This window comes from Talpa europaea (assembly GCF_964194135.1).
Source record: "Talpa europaea genome assembly, chromosome: 12".
In the NCBI taxonomy this organism is placed as follows: Eukaryota; Metazoa; Chordata; class Mammalia; order Eulipotyphla; family Talpidae; genus Talpa; species Talpa europaea.
In genome coordinates this window covers 44,425,739-44,447,822 of record NC_140079.1, presented here as the reverse complement: position 1 = coordinate 44,447,822, position 22,084 = coordinate 44,425,739, and the positions used below count along the sequence as shown (strand labels likewise).

General features: G+C 42.5%; 1 pseudogene across 1 annotated transcript in view; it reads right to left on the bottom strand.

Moving 5' to 3' along the window:
- Positions 1-8,597: 8,597 nt before the first annotated feature.
- LOC311181544 (general transcription and DNA repair factor IIH helicase/translocase subunit XPB-like) overlaps positions 8,598-22,084 on the bottom strand; it is a 38,995-nt pseudogene continuing 25,508 nt past the window's right edge. Inside the window, exons 10-14 of the transcript in view lie at positions 18,142-18,238; positions 16,788-16,905; positions 14,235-14,349; positions 10,440-10,592; positions 8,598-8,729 (exon numbers count right to left, since the gene is read on the bottom strand). The product of the transcript in view is annotated as a general transcription and DNA repair factor IIH helicase/translocase subunit XPB-like (transcript). The remainder of the gene's footprint in view (positions 8,730-10,439; positions 10,593-14,234; positions 14,350-16,787; positions 16,906-18,141; positions 18,239-22,084) is intronic.

Here is a 22,084-nt window from a genome sequence, read left to right as displayed (position 1 = left end):
TTCTTTGTATAGGTCCTTTACTTATTTTGCTAGGTTTATTCCCAAGTATTTGATTTTGTTTCAATAATAAAAGGGATGGTTTTCTTGATTTATTCTTCTTCAGATTTATTGTTTGTGTATTGGAAGGCTACTGGTTTTTGTGTGTTGATTTTGTATCCTGCCACTTTACTAAACTGATGAGTTGAATTAGTTTTTCTGTGGAGTTTTTGGGGTTCTCTATGTATATTATCATATCATCCACAAATAGTGTTAGTTTGACTTCTTCCTTGCCTATTTGGGTCCCTTGTATATCTTTGTCTTGTCTTATTGCTCTGGCTAGGACTTCCAGTATTATGTTGAAAAGCAGTGGTGAGAGTGGACATCCTTGTCTTGTTCCAGATCTTAATGGAATTGCTTTCAGCTTTTCACCATTGAGAATGATACTGGCTGTTGGCTTGTCATAGATGGCCTTTATGATGTTGAGGTATGTTCCTTGTATCCCGAGATTTTCAAGGGCCTTTATCACAAATGGGTGTTGTACTTTGTCGAATGTTTCTCAGCGTCTATAGTTATTATCGTATGATTTTTATATTTCTTTTTGTTGATGTGTAGGATTACATTGATTGATTTTCAGATGTTGAACCGTCCTTGTGTCCCTGAAATAAATCCTACTTGGTCGTGGTGAATTATCTTGTGGATGCATTGTTGGATTCTCTTGGCAAGGATTTTGTTGAGGATTTTTGCATCAGTGTTCATTAAGGAGATTGGCTTGTAATTTTCTTTTTTTGTGCTGTCTTTGTTGAGTTTTGGTATTAGTGTTAATGTTGGCTTTGTAGAACACATTTGGTAGTATTCCTTCTTTTTCAATTTTTTGAAAGAGTTTGTGTGGATAGGCACTGATTCACTGCTGAACGTTTGGTAGAATTCATTTGTGAAGCCGTTTGGGCCTGGGCTTTTGTTTTTGGGGAGTGCTTTGATTACTGCTTCAATTTCCCTGCTTGTAATTGGTCTGTTTAGTTGTTATAGTTCTTCTTTGTCCAGCTTCAGATGATTATATCATTCTAGGAATTTGTCCATCTCTTCTAGGTTGTTAAACTTGTTTGCGTATAAGTGTTCATAGTAATCTCTTATTATTCTTTGGATTTCTACTGAGTCTGTTGTGATTTATCCTCTTTCATTTATAATCCTATTTATGCATGTTTTCTCCCATTTTTTCTTTGTGAGCCTTGCTAGAGGTTAGTCTATTTTGTTTATTTTTTCAAAGAACCAACTTTTGGTTTCATTGATCTTTTGCATTGCTTTTTAATTTTCTAACTCTTTTAGTTCTGCTTTGATTTTTATTATTTACTTTCTTCTACTGACTTTAGGGTTTATTGTTGTTCTTTTTCTAGTTCTCTGAGATGTGAGGTTAGGTTCTTTGAGTTCTTTCTTGCTTGTTGATGTGAGCCTGTATTGCTATATATTTTCCTCCTATTACTGCTTTTGCTGCATCCCATACATTCTGGAAAGTGGTGTCCTCCTTGTCATTCAACTCAAAGTATTTTTTAATTTCTTCTTTGATCTCCTCATTAGTCCAGTGGTCTTCCAGTGGTGTGGATTTCAATATCCATGAAGTGGGAAGTTTCCTTGTTTTCTTTTTATGATTTATTTCTAGCTTAATGCATTTATGATTGGAGAAGATAGTTGGAATGATTCTGAATTTCATGTACTTGTTGATGTTTGTCTTGTGGCCCAGTATGGGATCGATTCTGGAAAATGATCCATGCACATTTGAGAAAAATGTGTACTCAGATTTTTTGGGGTTCAGTGTCCTACAGATGTCTGTGAAGCCATGAGCTCTATGTCTTTATTTAAGACTCTAGTGTCTTCTTTTTTGTTTCGTTGATCTGTCCATTGGTGAGAGTGGGGTGTTGAAGTCTCCCGCTATATATGTATTTTCTTTAATATCTGTTTTCAGAGTTGATAGTAATTTTCTAATATATTTTGGTGTCCCTTCATTTGGTGAGTATATGTTGTTGAGCATTATATCTGCCTGATGTATTGTCCCCTTGATCATAATGTAGTGTCCATCTATGTCTCTTTTTACTTTTTTAATTTGAAGTCTATTTCATCTGATATAAAGTATGGCTGTTCCTGCCTTTTTTTTTTTTTTTGGTCCATTTGCTTGTAGGATTATTTTCAACCCTTTTACTTTCAGTCTGTGTTTCTCTTTTGTGGTTAAATGTGTTTCCTGGAGACAGCAGAAGTTTGTATTTTGTTTTTTAATCCAGCCTGCTAATCTGTGTCTTTTTACTGATGAGTTTAATCCATTTACATTTAGAGTTAATATTGATATGTTGGCATCTGTGTTTGCCATTTTGTTTGTCTTTTTTTGTGATTTTATTCCTTGCTTTATTCTGTTCTTCCTGTTCATTCCTCTGTTGGTTTTGGCTTTAGGACTTCTTGTAGAATTTTTTGGAATGGGGGTTTAGTTGTAATGAATTTCTGGAGTTTCTGTTTGTCTGAGAAGGTCCATATTTTTTCTTCGTAGAGGAAGGAGAGCTTTGAAGGTAAAAAATTCTTGGTTCGCATTTGTTGTCTTGAAGTTTGCTGAATATGTTACTCCATTCTCTTCTTGCCTGTAATGTTTCTTCAGAGAAATCAGAAGTTAACCTGATTGGTTTTCTCTTTTAAGTTATCTGTTTCTTCCCCCTTGCCAGATTCATTATTTTTCCTTGTCTTGGACTCTTGCAAGCTTTAATATTAGGTGTCTTGCCATAGTTTTCTTTTCATTATGGTAATTGGGAGTTCTTCTTGCTTCCTGTGGTCTATATTCATCTCCTTTATCATGCTTGAGAAGTTTTCTTCAATTATCTCCTTGAATAATTTCTCAGTGCATTTGTCTCTCTCCTCACCTTCCGGAATGCCTATAACTCACATTTCCTCTCTTCATGGAGTCTGATAATTGTCTGAGAGTCTCCTCATATTGCTTCATTTGCACTTCTCTCTCCTTTTCTCTTTTGGCTCTTTTTATTTCCGTATCTTCTATAGTACTGATCCATTCTTCCATTTCATCAATCCTGTTTTCATTGCTTTCCCCAGAGTTCTTTATCTCTTCTAGTAATCTTATCTCCTGCGTTTCTTTTCTTTCCTTTCTTAAGGTCTCAATTTCATTCTTCAGTTCAGTGATTATTTGTCTCAAATCATTTTTTTTTCCTTTTCATTTTCTTTCTGCTCTTTAATCAGTATGATTATTAATTCTCTATCTGATAGACCGAGAAGTTCTTCCATGTCATCGTTGAGCTCTGGTGACTGTGTTTCTTTTTGTGGTGTGTCCTCCTGCTAGCTCGCTTGGTTATTTATATTTTTGCTTCTCCCTGTTGTTTGCTTTCTAATTAGTTCTATGCGTTGGGACGTTGTGCCACTGGTGTTGGTGGGCATCTCTTTGGAGTGCTCCTTTAGGGGTGTTGGAAACTGTTTACCAGACTGAGACCAGCACTGGTAAGCCAAAACTCCACCAGGGTGTTGATGCTGTGTTGCTGGGCTCTGTCCCTTATAGTTCCCTCCCTCTGTATTTACTCACTTCCAACAGGGAATCAGCTAGTTGGTGGTTTAGTTCTGGTCACGAGGTGGCGCCAGAGACCCATACTTGCTGACCTGTGCTATTTCCCAGTGGTCCTCCGAGTAGCGGAGGGGGTGCTGAGGGGTGCACCTCAACACAGGGGCTCTTATTCCAGCCAAGTGCTGTGTCTATCCTGTGTTCACCAGGTGTTGTGCCCGCAGCTGTGTGGATCCCACACCCTGAAATCTGTACTCTAGGTCTCAGTTCCAGGGCTATCAGATCTAAAACTGGTTGTCACCCTGTGCAGTGCCCGCTGCCAGGGCATGTCCCACACCCCAGATCCTGTGCCTAGCTCTCAGTTCCAGGATGGGGTCTTGCTCCACGCCTTATTTCCCTCCTTACCCCCGTTTTTGTGGCCCACCCTCTCTCAGTGCCTGAGAGTGATTTTGTGATCCCTGGTTTCCCTATAGGGTGTTGGTGATTTTTTTTTTTTTCTGGTTGGCGCCAGAGATCTTTCCTAGTGTCCTCTGGGAACTGTTTTTAAGCCTGTGGGTCCAGGGGAACAGAGTGAGAGTGGTGTGGAGAGCCCCAAGGGCGTGAGGGTGCTGTGTCTGCCTTATGCCCCACCATCGTGTGGATCCCACACTCCGAATTTTGTGCACCGCGTCCCAGTTCCCAAAGCCCTCAGGTCCAGGATGTGGGCTGTAGCCCAGTTCAGTGTCTGCAGAAATGGTGCCTTTTGCACCCTGCTCCCATATCCGGGTGCCTGGTTTCTGATTACTCAGTGAAGGACATTCACCTCAATGAGGGCCCCCTTGTGTCTCCCCACAAGCCTAGGTTGTAGGCGAGCGGGCCAGGGCAGCCCCAATCTGGGTATGCTTTTCAAGCAATTGGCTTTTCCGCACAAGCTTACCAGCTGGCCTTGGGCTATTTGTGTGTCTCCTGAGAGTCTTTATTTTTCTCCAATGGTGCCCGGAGCAGTTTGCTCACCCCCATGGCGAATCCTGCAGGGTTCTCCACAGTTCCAGTTCCCAGGGTGTGGTGACTGAAATATTTCCTTTCCAATCACAGTCCCACTTGCATAATTTATTCTTGTTGGTTGTTTTTTTTTTAAATAATAAATTTTATTGTTATATTCCCCATACAATTGCAGCCCCCCCATTCTGACCCCAATCCCTCCCCTCCGTTTTTTTTTTTTTCCCTCCTTTCTGTTGGTCGGAGAGTGCCGACTTTGTGGGTGGGCGAGGGTAGCAGGGTTCTGAGCTTTCTTCCCTTCTAGTCCCCTTTCATGGCAACTTTCTTCTTCAGGCAGTTTGCCAGAGTTGCCCGTTTATCTTCCATGTCCCAGTTCTCTCAGGGACCTGCTGCTTTTCCTCCCTATTAACTTTTTTTTTTTTTAATGGGAGGTCTTACTGGCAGCATTTCCTTGCTGCCAGGTTGATGACGTTTCTGCTCTTCATTAATTTTTTGATAATTGTCTTGTGACCCCCTGTGTGGTCAATCCTGGAGAATGTTCCATATGCATTTTAGAAAAATATGTATTCTGCATCTGGGGGAGGTGCAGTGCCCTACAGATTTATATTAGATCCATGTGGTCTACTTATGTTTTGGACTGTTGTGTTCCTATTCATCTTCTGTGCCATTGATCTGTTCATTGGTGAGAGTGAGGTACTTTGGTCCCCTACCACAGATGTTTCTATCAACGTTTGTTTTCAGTTAATAGTAGTTGCCTAATATATTTTGGTATGCCTTCATTAGATGAGTACATATTGATGGTGTATTTTTTCTTTAATCATTACATAGTGTTTATTCCTGTCTCATTAGCTGTTTTTAGATGAAAGTCTATTTTGTCTGATATAGGTGTCTGGGCCTGCCTTCCTTTGGGTCCTATTCCCTTATAGGTTTGCTTTCCAACCTTTACTTTATCTTTGGAGCTCAGGTGTCTCCTGGGGACAGAAGAAGTTGGATTCTGTTTCCTAATACAACCAGATATACAGTGTCTTTTAATGGCTGAGTTCAGTACACTTACATTTAGAATAATTATTGGTATGTGAAAGTCTGTTGCTGCCATTTTGACCTTAATTTTATGGTTATATTTATTTATGCATGTGCCTCTCTTCAGTTTAGAGATGAGACTCCTTTTAATATTTCTTGGGGTAGAGGGAAGATTCTAGATTTTGCAAACACCTTCAGTTTCTGTTTGAAAACAGAAATTTATTTCTCCCACATATCTAATGAGAGCCTTACAGGTTTTGGCTGGCAGTTTGTTTTTTTGTGGTTTTTTTAACCTTTTCTCATGGAGTTGGATAATTCTGTCTTTTTTTTTTTAAACTTCATCTCAATTTTTCATCTTCTATCTTGATTCATTGTGCATTAGCGTCTTCAAGTTCACTGATTCATTCTTCCATTTGGTCTATTCTATTTCCATAGATTTTCTCTAAACTTTAATCTTCTCTATTGATTTTACATCCTGTTTCTTATTTAAGGCTTCAACTTTGATCTGTTCATTTTATTTCTCAGGACATTCACTTTTCAGAATTTTCTGTCTTTCATACACTGTGTTTTCTTCCATTTATTTCAATTTCTTTATTATGGTAATTTTGAGCTATGTATCTGAAGGGATGACAAGTCTTCCATGCCTTTGTGATTGGGTTTTGGATATTTCTTCCCTTTCTGTAGTGTAGTGTCCCCCTGAGGAATCATGTGGCCATCTGGAGTTTTTCTGTCTCCCCATTCTTTGTTTTCAGGGCTACACCGCTGTGGGTGCAGCTTCAATTGGGGCTTGCTCTGCCCTCCATGCTGGTTCTGGGCTCTTACCCAGTAGGTCTGTGGGACAATGGTGCCCTAAATCTTTACCAATGATGTCTAAAGGGTTAGGCAAGTTTTCCTTTTATAGGGAGGAAGAAGCAAGTGGAAAGAGGGTATCAGGACATTCTACAGAAGGACGTGACATGGTCAGTGTGGCCATTAGAAAATATTTCTACCCTGAGCCTAGCCTGTTCTCAAGAGGAGTTATGAAATAAGAGAGTAGATCAAAGTTCAGGATTTGGTTAACAATTACTTTGTTCTAACTGATCAGTGAGGAAAAGCAATCCTGCTAATCCTTTCAGGGAAAAATGTGAATTTGGAATGTTTTTGTCTGGCCTTATCAGAGGTAAACAAAGGGCTATGAGTCTTAGCTCAGCCATGTGTATAAGGGGGATCACTGCAGTAAGCTGTTTTCCTGAACACAGCGAATAGGGAATTTCTTAAATAGTCCAAGTTTTCCAGGATCACCGGGGTTGGGTAAAATTCAACACTGTTCAACAGGTTAGGGAACAAGAAAACAGTGAGCACCAGAGACAGAAATGTGAAAACACAAATAACCTTTGGTGTTGTTTGAGAATCTTAAGCATAAAGTACATGAGATGTGAATCTGGAAATAATGGCCATAACCAATTTTGAGATATCTGGGTGCCAGCCCATTAGGGTAAGTGTTAGGCAGGTCTGCAGACTTTAGGACATGTGTGTCTAAGCACAGGCCTCGGGTTTGGGTTCTCAGGTACATCTGCAGGGTTTATAGGGACAATGCAGTGAGCTGCCTATCTGTACCAATCACTGATCAGAAGGTTAGGGAAGGTGGCTCTTGCTTCTAAGCACCCCTAACAAAAGGGACAGTCTTCTCCCCAGGACTGGTTTGTGGCTGTCGCATGGATCAGCCACATAGGTACAATGATATTATAATATGGAATGCTGATTCTGAGCTGCTGGGGTTGGGGGGGCTAGTTGGGAGTCCAGATTTAGAGACCTGAGTTAGCACAGGCTTTTAACACTCCCCAAGTGTGAACACTGCTGCCTTTTAGAATAAAGCCGCCTACCCAGAGAGCAAGGTCTTATTCATGACCTCTGCCTGTGTATGCTTTTCTTATATGGAGAAATCCTACCTGCTTAACTCTCTTCCTTTCATACAAGCAACAAGAGAAAAAGAAGCCCAAGGGCATTTTTAGAATAAAAGAACTAGTTACAAATGACCCAAGACCTCTATGCTGTTCGTAGAAGGGGAATCTCGTCTATCAGCAATATCTAAAATGTACTTTCAAAGATAAATAAGGGACCATGTTCTCTCAGAGCAGATGAACTATCAAGTAGCTGCATGTACCATGGCTTCCTAAGCAGGTGACAGCCTATAGGTGACCTAGAGGACTTCTATGCTGTGGGTGCTGCAATGGAATCCACCTGCACTAAACAGTGACTACGCAGCTCTACAAACTGCACAGGCTCTTCCCCAGAGCTGGGCCACCCTCCCTAAGCTCCCAGCCGTTACCACAACACTGGATTACCATTGGGCACATTTTCTCTAATCTGAGTGTGTGGCCCCATCTTACACTTTTTGTGCCTGCTACAAAGTGGGGCCTTGATGAAGCTTTGTCATCTACACCTAACTCATGCCAATGACAAGACCTAAGATCTAAAATGCAGAGCAGGCCCTCCCGGTGGTGCAGTGGTTGAGCACTGCATTGTGAAGCTGCCCACAGCCTCTGCAGCACCGGTTCAATCCCCGGCTGCCGGGTGAGTGTCCCTCATGGTGTGCAGACCTCTCCTGCAGCCCTCTGCTATCTTCAGCAGTGTACTTTGGTCCTTCTGCCTGCTCTGCTCCCTGCTCTGGCTCTGGTGAATTCTCTCACCCTCCCGTGCTTCTGACTGTACCCAGTGCTTGTATAAATAAATAAATAAATCTAAAAAAAAGTTAAAAAAAATAAAACAAAATGCAGAGCAGTTCAATGTTCTATTTCTATTTATTCAGGAGAACATTTATATACAAATACTATAAATTTTTATATACAGAAATAACCCCTTCTTCAACAAATGTGAAAAGACCAGAAAAAATAGTCCCTTACCCCCTTACCTTTTTTAAATCTAGATTACCCATAAAGACAGACTCAAACTCTGGATGTACTTTCTTCACTACAGACACCAGATACTGAATCTAGGCCTGTCTAGGCAGTGCTCAAAGGAAGAACTTGGATGTGGGAATTGAAAATCCCTATCCCAAGTTGGTGCCCACAACCATGCCTTCACCTACCTGGCCTCATGTGTTTCATTTCCTGAAGCTCTTGAAAAGTGGGTGCACATGCTTAGTGGAAGCCTTGTTCTGTGATGAGTGGTACTCCACGTACACTGTGTCATCAGCCCCCGACATGGAGCTCATGGTGCCAAAGCGCCGAGACACCTGTGGGAGGACCCAGCCCACTGTTAGTTTCCAAGAGGAAAGAAACTCTTTTTATAATATTTATAAGTTTTATAACATTTACAAGTTTAATGAACTACATTTTAAGAACATTTACTGACCTTTCACTATGTTCCAGGTATCACGTTAAGCAGTCTACACATATTGACTCTTCTAATCCTCACAATAATTCTCATCTTAAAGAGGAGGAAACTGAGGCACAGAAAGATTAAGTAACTAATGCAAGAGCACAAAGCTCTTAAAGAGCTGGGCCTTGAACCCAGGCAGTAGGGTTTCAGATTCCATTTTTAACTACCGGCCTCTCCACAATTTCTGAGCAGCATTTTTAATAGTCTCTCAAAATGTCCCTGAACTCTATCATAAGGCTTTGAATCAACTGGAGAGCAGAAAGTCCTGGATGTGGATCTTGACCCTGCCTCTCACTGGGTGACCTTGGTAAATACGGTCTGCCTGTACCTTAATGAACTCATCTGTAAAAGGGTTATCCCCCAACATAGGTTGCCCACAGTGCACACATCAGGTTCTGACTTGGAGCCAGGCATTACAGTGCACTGGTTACAAGGAAGGATGGAGCAGGCACTGGGAAAGGACTTTAATAGCTTGGCCCCAGCAGAGGGATTGACCAGAAGTCAGTAAGAGACAGAAAGTTTCCCTGGGATTTCTTTGAAGATTGTCCAGAGGGTGATCCAGCGGCCCACCCACTCAGGGGAAGAAAAGCCTCCAGCTGGAGAGAGAGGACCTGTCCTGGTGACACGCCTTCCTTCTCTCCCTGTTACAGTCATTGCCCCCTTTTTGGCTCGAACATCGATTTAGTTTCAAAAGGACCTGCCTAAACTGTGCTTGTCTCTCTGAATGGATCTGATGATAACTGCCTATGAGTTTTAATTATTACATGTTACATGTTGTATTTGCCGGTACGTTGGAAAAGGCAATTGAGAGAATGGAATGTCTTTGACCAGGAGCTAGAAGCAGGCAAGTGGAGTCTCCTTTGTCCCCACTGTCTTTACAATGCACATTCATTTGCCTTCCCCTCTCCAAGAAACTCCTCCCAGGACACAGCCTCGAGGTAGTGATGCTGAGACCATCCAGGTGTTGTACTTGACTAAACCCAGTTAAAGTCTCTATGTAAGCCTTGAAGATTTGGGAGGTGGGGGTGGAAAACGTGTTTTGCAGCCATCCAAAACAAATCACTTAAGTCAGTTTCCTTGGTTATGAAAACTACCACTAACACTCTGGAGAGGCTGGCCCTTTTCATCAGTCTCTCCCTACCCTCCTTGTACAGTGGCTGGTTTCACATCATGCCTGGAATTCTCCCAAGGTTGTGACCTAACACCAGCACACAGTAGGCATTCACTAAGTATCTAAAGAATACTTAGTGAGAACTCTAAATTTTCCCCCAAAAGTGTTGAATCTGCAATATGACTTGAGCCTCAGATCTCCATTACAAGTTGGAAATTTCAGTTCTATTACTGAGGACAAAATCAGAGTTCAACGAACCAACTTGCTGAAGGCCTCAGTCCCATCATATTCCAACCCAAAGCCACCCTTATGAAAGCCTGGGGTCATATTTGCTCTCATTATTTGCTATTCAAAAGACTGCACAAGCACATACAAGGTAATGTGCCTGTGTGTGTATGTCTAAGAATTCTGTCCCTTAGGAGTCAGACACAGGCGCCTCACCCACTCACTCACCTGGCTGGATCTGGAACTAAATTCTCCTGCCACCACCTCTTCCTCAGCATCCAGGTCTGTGGCTGCCAAGACTTTTTGTAAAAGCTGCTGTTGCTCTTCTTTTGTTGAAAATGCTAGTTCTTCCTCCTCCATGCCAGCAAGCTTTGTGATCACCTACAAAGTTAAAACCAGCAGGCTGAGTCCACTTTTGTTTGCACTCTTTTAGCTCAGCCTTCTCCTGGGTTGGCATGCTAGGATCACTTCCTTCCTATAGACAAACCTGGACAGATGGCTAGCAAGGGAGAGCTCTGACTGGGCATTCCAGAGACCAGCTCCAGCAATTTCCATTAACAGGGAGCTTAAGTGGTAACTGCAAAGCAAATAGAGAGAAATTGGCTTCCAACACAGAGCAGCCAAATAATCACTTACAGAAGACAAAGAAAAATATTAGCAATTTTAAAACACCCATCCTGGTAGTCCCCCATCTTGTATTAGGTAAAGGAAGGGAGCAAATACTCAAGGGCAGTTTCCGCTCTCTGAGGACTTTCAACCTCCTGAGTTTGGTGCCCAGAGCTTCAAGCAGCAGGGAGCACTCGCACAGGACAAGCTGTCAAGAATGGAGTCACAAGAGCAAGATACAACACAACAGAGGCTTCTCTGGAGACAATTTAGAAGAAAGCCTACCTATCCCTGCAGAAAACTGGAATGGAATGCTTAAGGTGGACTTCTTTTCCCTCTAGTTTTTCCTCAAGATTTTACCACCACCCCCTCCCCCCGTCCCTTGTGTCCTCTTGTCCCTTTCCCTCCTTCTCAACTTCAGAGAAGTTGATTACTGATGTCGATTATTTCTTTAAGTATTTCACAGTTGAACTTTGTTTTGTGAATGTCTAATAATTTGTTTTTACCCTTATGATTTACTATGCTGCACAGAACTCTCTCAAATTCCCTCCATCCTTTCTTACGGCAATGCACTGCTGCGTGGTGTGTGCACCACATCTCCTCGGGACAGGTTTTCTATGCCTTTCTCTTTCACTTCTCCTTCAGGGAACCCTGCCACACAGATGATATTTCTTTTTAAGTTGTCCCAGGAAGCTTACACTGTTTTCATTTCCTCACTCTTTTTTTTACTCTATCGAGTTCTTGTATCCTCCAACACTGTGTTTTCAAGCTCATCAATTCTTTCTGTTCCTTCTGTTGGCTGGTGAGGCCTTGCATTGTATTTTTAATTTAAATTTTATTTTTATATTCCCCATACAATTACAACCCCTTATTTTGACCCCACACCCTCCTTTCCCTGCCCCCCAACCCCCATAGAGTGTCTCCGGTTAATAGTTGTTTGTTGATTTTGATATTTTCTTTCTTATAGTTATTCATTTTCCTGGTCCCTTATTTAAGTTTTCTAGATTCCTGCTATGAGTGAGACCATCCGGTATTTTTCTTTTTCTTTCTGGCTTATTTTGCTAAGCATGATCCCTTCCAGTTCTGTATTTTTAAAATCAGCTATTGTGTTTCTTAATTCCATTACTTCTGAATGGAGCTGCCTCCTATTTTCATTATCTTTATTCTGTTGTTGTTTTGTACTCTGGGTTTTTGTTTGTTTGTTTGTTTGTTTGTTTTTAAAGTCCCATCGGCATTGCCAGGACTCTTACCTTGAATTCTCTTTCCGTCATGCTGTGCAACTCCGCTGAATCAAGGCTCTTGTCAGGGATCATTCGTTCTGGCATTTGTACTGTTTTCTTCTTCCTCCTTATTTTTGATTGTGTATGGGTTTCAGTAGGAACAAACTTCCCGCTGCTGTTTTCCAACTGCTGGGGTAGTCAGGAGACTGGCACCAGTGAGGGGCAGTAGGTACAGAAGAGCAGTGGGGCAACAGGCATCAAATGATCACCTCCAGGGGTGATACGTTCCTTTGTGGGGGCCACAGGTGATCTAGATATCACAGAACGGGCTTCATTAGCCTCTTCATAGGGAATGCAGGTGCTCTGACCTGAGTCAGGCTACAGTGCTCTGTATGAGCCTTAGACTCAAGTCAGGAGTCCTCACTCTGTTCCCTCATCCCCAGCTCTCCTGCAATGCACCATCCATCCTGACTGCCATTCACACACACCCTTATTCAATGCAGTACCAGACATTAGGAGCCCCGATGTTGGCAAGTGTCTGAATCAACAATTGTAGGGTGCTGCACAGGAGCTACTTCTGTCTCTTGGGGATTGTCCCGCCCTGTTATTACTCTAAACAGGGGTCACGTGAGGTTTCTCCTACCCCTTGTCGTTGGGCCGATGCTCTTATTGTGTATGATGCTAGTCAGTTTTTCTCTCAGAGGTCTTCTGGGTTTGTTTTACATCAGTTTTGCTGTCCTCATTTGAGGAAGACAAGCCCAACACATTCACTCTGCCACCCTCTTACCAGCCTCCCCTCATAATTTTTATTAAAGAAAGCTTCTAGCAGTATGGAACTGGGCAGAGTTCTCCAGGTGGCCACATTCAGAAGGACAAATATAGGACACTGCTGTCTTGGCTTGATCACCCCCTGGAATGCCAGGATGATGATTCTGGGAACTCCAGTCCTGCCACTTTCAGCAATCAGCACTGGAGGCATGGAAGAAAAAGGAGAGTACATGCCTGGGTGCTGTTTATGTCAAGTACACATTTTGGAGAATCCAGAGCTATTGCTAACTCAGTGTTTCTCTTGCACTGACTGTCCCAGGAATCAGGAGGTCAGCATCAGAGCTCCAGTGCCTGCCTGAGCTCTGATGCTGCTGTCAGCATGTGCCTTTCATAAAGAGATAAAAAGGTCACAATGCAAATCTTTCATAAATCCATCCTACCACAAAAAGTATGAAAAGTGTTACTGTTTCTGGCTAAAATCAGTTTCCTGCTTCTGGCACCCTCCACCCAGTTTCACAATCAAAAACCCTTTGGGACACTAAAGCCTGACACAAACTTACTATATGAGTCAACAGGAAATAAATCAAATGTGAAAGAAAATGAAAGTCGGTTGAAAACTTTAGAATCTCCCAAAATATACAAACACCTGACTTGGATATGGAGGATCTGGTGTTATTAGAGGCCCACTAACACCAACTCTTGATGCACCTGGAATGGCCCTAAAAAAGTATAGTGACAGCCACAGCTCCTTATCATTTCAAGCCCTCTGAGGCAAGCACCTTTATTTAAATTTAAATTGAGGTAACATAGGCTTACGTGTATGTTTTACCAATACAAATTCTTTCCTCCTCTGTGTGTAATCAAACCTCACCCACCACCAAAGTCGCAAAAACCTTCCACTGCAGGCCATTTAACTCCCTCCCTCCTTTGCTTTTACCTCCCAGGTCCCCTCTAGAAACCTCAGTTATGAGGTCAAAATCTAAGAATCAATTCTACAATCAGAATCCAAGTGTTTGTTTCGGTTCAGCTTGGCTTGTTCCTTTGCTTTGTTTCTTTCACATATGAGTAGAATCAAGTGGTGTTTGTATTTCTCCTAAATTATTTTGCTTAAGGCAGGCACACTTTCCACCAACATCTAACCAACCATCTTTTCACAAAGGTAAAAAGTCAATTAGCAGAAATTCCATGCCTTGTGTTTCTAAGGTCCCATTCTCTGACTATTCACTCTGAGAAGCTGGGGGCAGGCAGGGGTCCTGCATGATACTGTCCCTCAAACCTCCCCGCTACCGGCACCACCACACATCAGTTTTTGCAAAGTCTCCAGTGCCTGCCTGAGCTCTGTCCCATGCCGGTGGCCCCCACTTCTGGAGGCCTGAGTACAAAATAAGCCTTGGCTCCACTCTGACAAGAGACCAAAATGGATACATACCTTAAAGCTATACCCCTGATCTACCAAGAATCTCTGACGCTTAGTTGAGTAAGTCATATCCTGTGTATCCTGGGACACCAGTGAGTAAAAGCATTGTATTCCTCTGCAACCATCCCTGGAGAAGATGCAGGAAACAGGGTATCAGCTATTGTTAAGGTAGAAAGTAAAGGCAAAAGACAAGTCTTGCAGTTGGAGAGTTTTGTGTCAGGGAGTGATCATTCTAATCCTTCATGAGGACATCATCAAAATTAAGGACTTCAGTGCTTCAAAGGACACCATCATGAAAATGAAAAGACCATAGATTGGAGAAAAATATACAAAGCATACTTCTGATAAGGGATGTGTATTTGCAAAAAAAAATATTACAGTCCCAGGGAAAATGGAACAAAATGGTCACTAGCTCTGACATCCAGGAAATTTGGGTTTAAATCCTAGCCCTGCAGCTTAATAAACCTGTATATTTCAACTAATGAAGACAAATAACACAAACATAAAATGACCAAAGGATCTGAGCAGATGTTTCTCCAAAGAAAATATAAAAATCAACAATAAGAACAAAGAGTTCAACATCAATAACCAGGGAAATATAAACCAAAACCACGACAAGACACCACTTGGCATGCACTAGGATGGCTAGAATAAAGACAGATTACTATAAGTGTCAGGAATGTGGAAAAATTGGAAGCCTCATAATACATTACTGGTGAGCATGTGAAATGGTGCAGCAGCTTTAAAAACAGTCTGGCAGATTCTCTAAATGAAAAATGTAAAGTTACCATGTGAGCTAACAATTCCACTCCTAGACACATACCCAAGAGAACTGAAAGCATATATCCATACAAAATTTTCATAACAGCATTATCCCAAGAGCCCTAAAAATGGAAATAATTAAATGTCCATCAACACATGAATGGATAAAGTGTTATGTCCATGCAGTAGAATTATTATTCATCATTAAAAAAGAACAACAATCCTTTTGTATAATCCTTTTGAAAACATGTACACTAAGTGAAAAAAGCCACTCATAAAATGCCCAAATTACATAATTTGATACCTATGAAATGTCTAAAACAGTCATGTTTATAACAACAAAAGTAGATTTGTGTCCACCTGGAGTTGCAGATTGGGAGGCAACAGAAAAATGAGTTACTGTTAATGGATAAGGTTTTCTTTATTGGGGTAATGACAATATTCTAAACACAGATTTGGTTATGGTTATACAAATTAGTGAATATACTAAAAACTACTGAATTATATACTTTAAATGGATCAGTTGTATGGTATGTGAATTATATCTCAATAAAGGGGCTTACAGAAAAAAAATCCCCAAGAAATTGTAGAATAAGAGAATTCTAGAAGAGCATTATCACAGAAACTAGGACAGGAAATATACCTGTAAAACCTAATCCTTCTGGAAAATCTGAATAGTTCTGTTTCACAGTTCAAATGTTAGTAGGTTAAGTATCTGTGTACTACCTCTGGATCCAACTGTTTCTTAGTCTTATAGGATCTCAGAGATGCAAAGAAAGCAATAAAAAAGTTTATAATAAAGACAAAACTTTAATTAAATCCAAAGAAGCTTTCAAATTAGGTTTTTTTCTTATGATGAAGAGTAAAGAATAAGTAATGAATAGCATCACATACGCTTATCAGATTATATTCTTGTCAGTTTAGAAAAGCTACAATTTCCCCAACAGCCTACTATATTCTGTTGTGTAAGTCTTTTTCCTGCAAGATAGTACTGTTGTTCCTACTCTGGATGGCAAAGCAAATGTTCAGCAGGGAGATTCAAGTGCCCAAGGTGGCATGGTTGATCTGGTGCCCAAGTCCATGCTATTTCTATCAAAATGCCTGGTCTCTAACAACCAATCAGTTGCCTCTTAAGCATATTTGAATATAGCATAAGTCCAACAGATGTTCACTAACCTTGTCCTCTTCAAACACCCTAGTAATCCATGTGCTAAGGTAAGCGAATTCCTTGAGGACAGGGCCTGTGTCCCTGTCATAGGACCTGAGGGGTTCAAAAGAGCCATGGCCATCTCAGCAACAATGCCAGTTCCTACCACATCCCCATGATAGGGGCTCAAGCCCTTTTACCACAGGTGACAAGCAGATGCCTTCCCTGTTGTGTTCTCAATCACTGAGCTCATACTGCTGCAGGCCACCATCCAGGGCAGCATTCTGCAAGGTTCCAAGTGAGGTGTAAGTGTGCTGGCTCCCTACGCTATGCATACCAAAACCATCTCTTACTCCTGAGTCGAGGCCAGGAGACAGTTTTGTCCACCCTTCTATTTCTACAACATTAAGCACTGATTCCTGGCTCCTCCTGTCGACCGACACAACTGTTCAGGTTAAAGGACATCTGTGTGAATTCCAAACAGCTGCCAGAATAACCACTCATAGAGTCACCCGGAGGGCATGAGAAGTAAACAGGTGCAGGAAGACCTTGCTCCTTGCAGTCCACCTCACCCAGGAACACAAGCTCATCATAAGAACACAAGCAGCCTGTCTGAAAGGAGACCTCCCAGGCCGAAGGGAGATGACCACCATTACCTTTTTTGGCTCGGTGCACTCGCCCATGCCTCTGAGCCTCCTGCCGCTTGGAGCCATCATGAGATGATATCTGAATGAGTATATTTGCTTCTGGTAGATCAAACAACGTGTCACCCACCTACATAAATACAGCATTGTGAGTATGGGAAGGTTTTCATATATGGAAAAAAAATCAGCGGGCCTCAAGTTTAAATAAATAATACAGGAAAACAATGACTACCCTCCTCTCTTTGGGTACTTTGGATGCAGGGAGGCCTGCAGAACCTGTAATGACCTCTCCTGAGAGCTGTCCTAAGGAAGCCCTAGGACCCCAGGTCAGCAACCCACAGCCAGTGATCCTATCAACAGAGCCTCTTTATGAGAGATTCTCATTTCTTGTTACAGATATAGGTCTGTACAAAATCACCCATACTCTTAAGTGGTGGTTACTAAGAACAGCGGCACATGAGGGACACATGGTCTGGTGGAGAGACTGCCTGGCGCTGGATTCTGCCTCAGAAAAGCCAGTTTGGCCTGGTGAGTTCCTACCATCAAGGTTCCCAGTCACAGACACCAAATTTAGTGCTTTAAGTCACGGCATAGGTAAATCTTCTTCTGGACTTTGGGTTTATACAAATATGAATGTTCTCAATTGCTGGGCCATCGCTTCTAAGTGCAGATCAAAATCATCACTAAGTGGGCCTCCCGGGTGGCACAGGTGGTTGAGCACAGCGCTGTGAAGCTGCCCGCAGCTTCTGCAGTGCTGGTTGGATCCCCGCCGGCCGCAGAGCAACCCACATGGCGCGTTAGGCCTCTCCTGTCGCACCCGCTGCTACCCTCAGCAGTGTTTTTTGGTCATTCTGCCTGATATGTTCCCCACTCTGTCTCTGGTGAATCCTCTAACCCCCCTGCACATCGGGCCTGTACCCCAGTTCTTGTATAAATAAAATAAATTTTAAAAAATCTTCACTGAGTGACCTACAGGAGTTTACACTTTGCTCACACCACCCACCACTAAGCACACCAGGAGCAGAACAAAGGCTGCCTGTGACCAAAGGATTCTCCAAGCCCACAAAGAGCACCTTGCCAGAGTAGGTAATGGATTTTTTTCCCACTGTATAAAGACTCACAACTTAAAATTCCTAAATTCCAAAAGCAGACTTTATATATTACCCATAAGACATTAAAAACCAGTATCTGCTGCTTCTACCACCCAATAGGCAGCTTCCCTGTGCCCCCAGACATAAGATGTGGGAATAAAAACTGATGTGTGGCATTCCTACAACAAAATACCAACTCACTGTCCAGAATCATGCAGTGTGCCCCAGGCCATGGGCTTCCGAGGGCCTCACCATACCCTGCATGCCACACGTACCTTGGATATGAAGATGGTGTTGATTTTGGGATTGTGCTTAAAATTCTGGAGAATATGCATCCTTTCTCCCTGAGATGTAGGGCCATAGATAGAGGGTCTAGAAAGGAACAAAGCAGTGATAGGAAAACCACAGTGTTACTCTGTAAATATCCAGAAATCATGTCAGAGGGGAAGAGAGCTCCTGCAAGATTTTTCTCTGTCAGGCAAGAATATCAGGAGGAGACCTGTAAAAATGAGTGGCTACAGACTCTCCCCCAGCCCCTGCCAAAACACACATGCCACCACTTTCCCAGGATCAACTTCAGGTGAGTAGTCCCTTCGGGCTTCCTCCTCTACTTTTGTCTTTGTTTCTGAACCTAACTCATTTCTGCCTCAAGATCTCCTGCTCAAAGCTTAGTCTGCACATAAGGAGGACCCCCTTCAAGGATTCCTTGAAGCCCCTTGGTAATGGTGAAGCAAACAATGCTATATGCGAACAGAAGTTCAGAAGCAATTATTTCCTAATGACAAAGGCATTCTCGAAGAAAAGGGCAGGAAGGAGAAGAGCCCCTTTCAGTCTTTTTCCACTGACCTACTGTCACACTATGCTCCAAAAACTTCTCTTTAACTTGCGCTTCTCTGCCAAGGAGCACCACCCTATCTATCTCACTGATTGTAAGCTGTTGGCATCTGGCCATGTCACTCCTCTACTCTTCTCAAGTGATCTGGTGAGCGGTTTCCATGTCTTCCCAAGGATCAGTAGTATAAGTGACAAGAATAAGAATGAGGACAGCTCCCAGGTACACAGAAACCACCCACATGAAATAACGAGCTGATATTACATTGGGGGTTTAAAAAAAAAAAAAACACCCATTCCCGTCAATGTTCCTTAGAAGGGTAAAAGGTAGTTTCTTGTTCCCATTTAATGCACAGGGAGCTGCGGGTCAGGAACCCGAGGAGGCTGCCCCTGAGTGTGACTGTCCCAAGCTGCCCCAAGGCCATGCCCAGGGGAATCAGGAAGCACCACTCTGGACACTCCACATGGCACTTTGCAACACAGCGCTGCCAGCAAGTAACTACGGAATGGTGATGGGTGTGCCAGAGAAAGCAAAGCCCCTGCCTATGGGGGAGTGAAGCCTGGGTCAGTTGGACACCCCATACTGAAGGTTTCTGGTCACACCAACCACCAGCTGCCTTACTTGTCATCTAGCCATCCAGGGCACAGCACGAGTGTGACCCTTTCTGTGCATCATGCTGTAAAAATGGCCGGGAAGGCCCAGAGCAGCCTTTCTTCCAACACCCAGGTCTTAGGTGGGTCCTTCCCGCCTCCCCCAACAACAAGAAAAAGTCCTCATGCAATGGTAAGCTCTCTGTTTATGAAGCTCCCCACATGCAGAAAACAAAATAGAAGTATAACCATCCTTCAGAAAGAGAACCTAGTATCTGATGAACACCTACCAGATGCCAGACACAAGAATTCTCTGAGGTGGTAAGAGCTTCAAGCGATAGAACAACAAAATGAGGTCCAGAGAAGTAAACAACTTTCTCTGGGCCACACAGCAAAAGAGAGGAACTGGGACTCAAATACAGTGTGTCTGGCTCCAAGTCTGATGGACTAACAAATTACTCATAGTATCTCCTGCAAAGTGCTTAGTGACGCCTACTCTCCTCATGCAGACTCAAAGACTTCCTGCAACAGTCCCAAGTTATGGAATAGAGCAATGCCGGAGACACATTTTACAACAAGAAATCAAGACAGACAAAAGCACTTTGAGCATTTAGAGGCCAGAAGTACTAATAATTAAAAGTTATAGCCATAATTCTATCATCCACGAGGAAACACAACCTTGCCCCCCTACTGAGCCAGAACATCAAAGTCCAAAACAGGCAGATGCTCAGAAAGCCACAACCACAAGCCCCAAGTGTGTTTGCATGTAGGTGTCAATGAGGCCACTCAAGGCAGGCACCAGGGAGAATCTGGAAGGAGTACTAGAATGGGCAGATGAACAGAGAGGGAAGATGGCTGTTAAACTAGCAGAGTAAATACATGCATTGTTTTGCTGCCCCTCTCAACTAGACACTAATGTGACAAAGGACACAAACTCACAAGAGTGAAGACAATAGGAGTTGCAAGATGACCAGGCAGTCTCTCCTCCCACCTGTCATAAGACTCTAGATTTTAGCTGAGAGCAAAAGCTAATGCTACAAGTGAAGGGTGAAGGAGATTCACTTCTCCCTCCTGTACTACATACTGGTAGCCAGGATACCAGAAGGTTCCTCTCTAGAGAAACTGTCAAGCTCAAGAGAAAAGACCTAGAAATATCAGGCATTCAGTCACCTCTAACAAAGTAGCTGGGCACCCGCCCAGTCATGCTATGGTGAGGTCCAGAGGTCAGCAAACCCATCAAGCTATTCAGAGAACCTAATCAGTTTTTTTAGTGACAGACTTTTGAACAAGAAGATACAGCTAATACTGAACATCAGAAGAAGTGCTCTGACTACAGAGGAGAAACAATCAATACAGAAAAACTTGAAAAGAGAAACTCTTCAGGAACCAAAGAAGCATCAAAAGCTTTATTAGCCTCAGAGAAGACAATGTACTCATGAAATAAGTATAACTATCAACAAAGAACTCTTGGAAAGTAGCAAAAGCTTTAACAGACAGATCGGAAGACAAAGGAACAAAAAAGGGGGGAAGAAAGAAAATCAGAATGCTGTGCAGAAGATCTAACACCTGCCCAGCAAGGATGCAAAAGAGAACAGAGAAAACAAAAGCTGAGTAACAGGAAATATGAAAGTTCTCAAAAATGAAGGACATGAATTTCTAGATGAAAAGGGTTTATAAAGTGCCCAACATAATGAAAGAAAAAAGATCACACTAAACATACTGTTTTGAAATTTCAAAAAAAGGATCCTAAAAGCTTCCTGAGAGAAAGAAAACAGATCACCACCACAACAGATCACAGCAAGAGGACTCAGGAGGGCACTAGTCTCCAACAGCTGCGCTGGAAGTCCCGAACTGACTCCTCAAATGTTCTCAGGTGCAAAGTACTAGTCAAGGGTGAGTTTGTAAAGGGTAGAAGATGTATATGATGTGAAGAGTATCAAGAGTAAGTTTAATAAAGACATCTGTAAGCAAAGTCTTACAAAATGTTCCTCCCACTTATGTTCTCGCAGGAAAAGGATATGTACCACTGAAAGGAGTAACAAAGAAACGGAAACTTGAAATATGGAATGGGCTGTAATTCCGGGGAGAGGCACAGGGAATACACGGGATGATATCAGAGGGAAGCCCAAAGATGACAACTGGGTAGCTCTCATCCTCGAGAGCATGCAGGCCAGAGCAGGAGGATGAGGTACTGGTAGGGATCCCACTAGGAAAAGTAAGAAAAAAGAGAACTGAAAAATTACCTGACAGGGCCGAGGCAACTGAGAGGGAGACTACAGTGGCACAACTGTGGAGAGGAGTAAGTAAGTGTACTGAAAACTCAGCAATAGCAGCAAGAAGGCAATGATTAGCACCAGCAAAAAAAGCTGTTTACAAAAAAAAAAAAAAAACAAAAAAAACTAAGCATACATTATGTGTACACTATGTGGTGTGAATCTACATATACATATAGATTCAAAATAAGATGGGGAAGGGGGTGGGGACAGCATACACAAGAGACCTAAATCCTCGATTCCCATAGTAGAAAGTTAATAGGCAATTTCTCCAATTATTAACCAAGAAATTACTATATAAATTACTATATAAATTACTATTACTACTTAGAAATATGAAAGTAAATATAGAAAATAATCAAAAGTGTCTGTCTTTAGGGCCTCCCTAGTGGTGCAAGGGGTTAAGCACTGCACTATGAAGCAGTCCGCAGCCTCTGCAGCATAAGTTCAATCCCCGGCTGGCCAAGTAGCAACCCACATGGCATGGCAGACCTCTCCTTTCTCGCCTGCTGCTCCCCTCAGC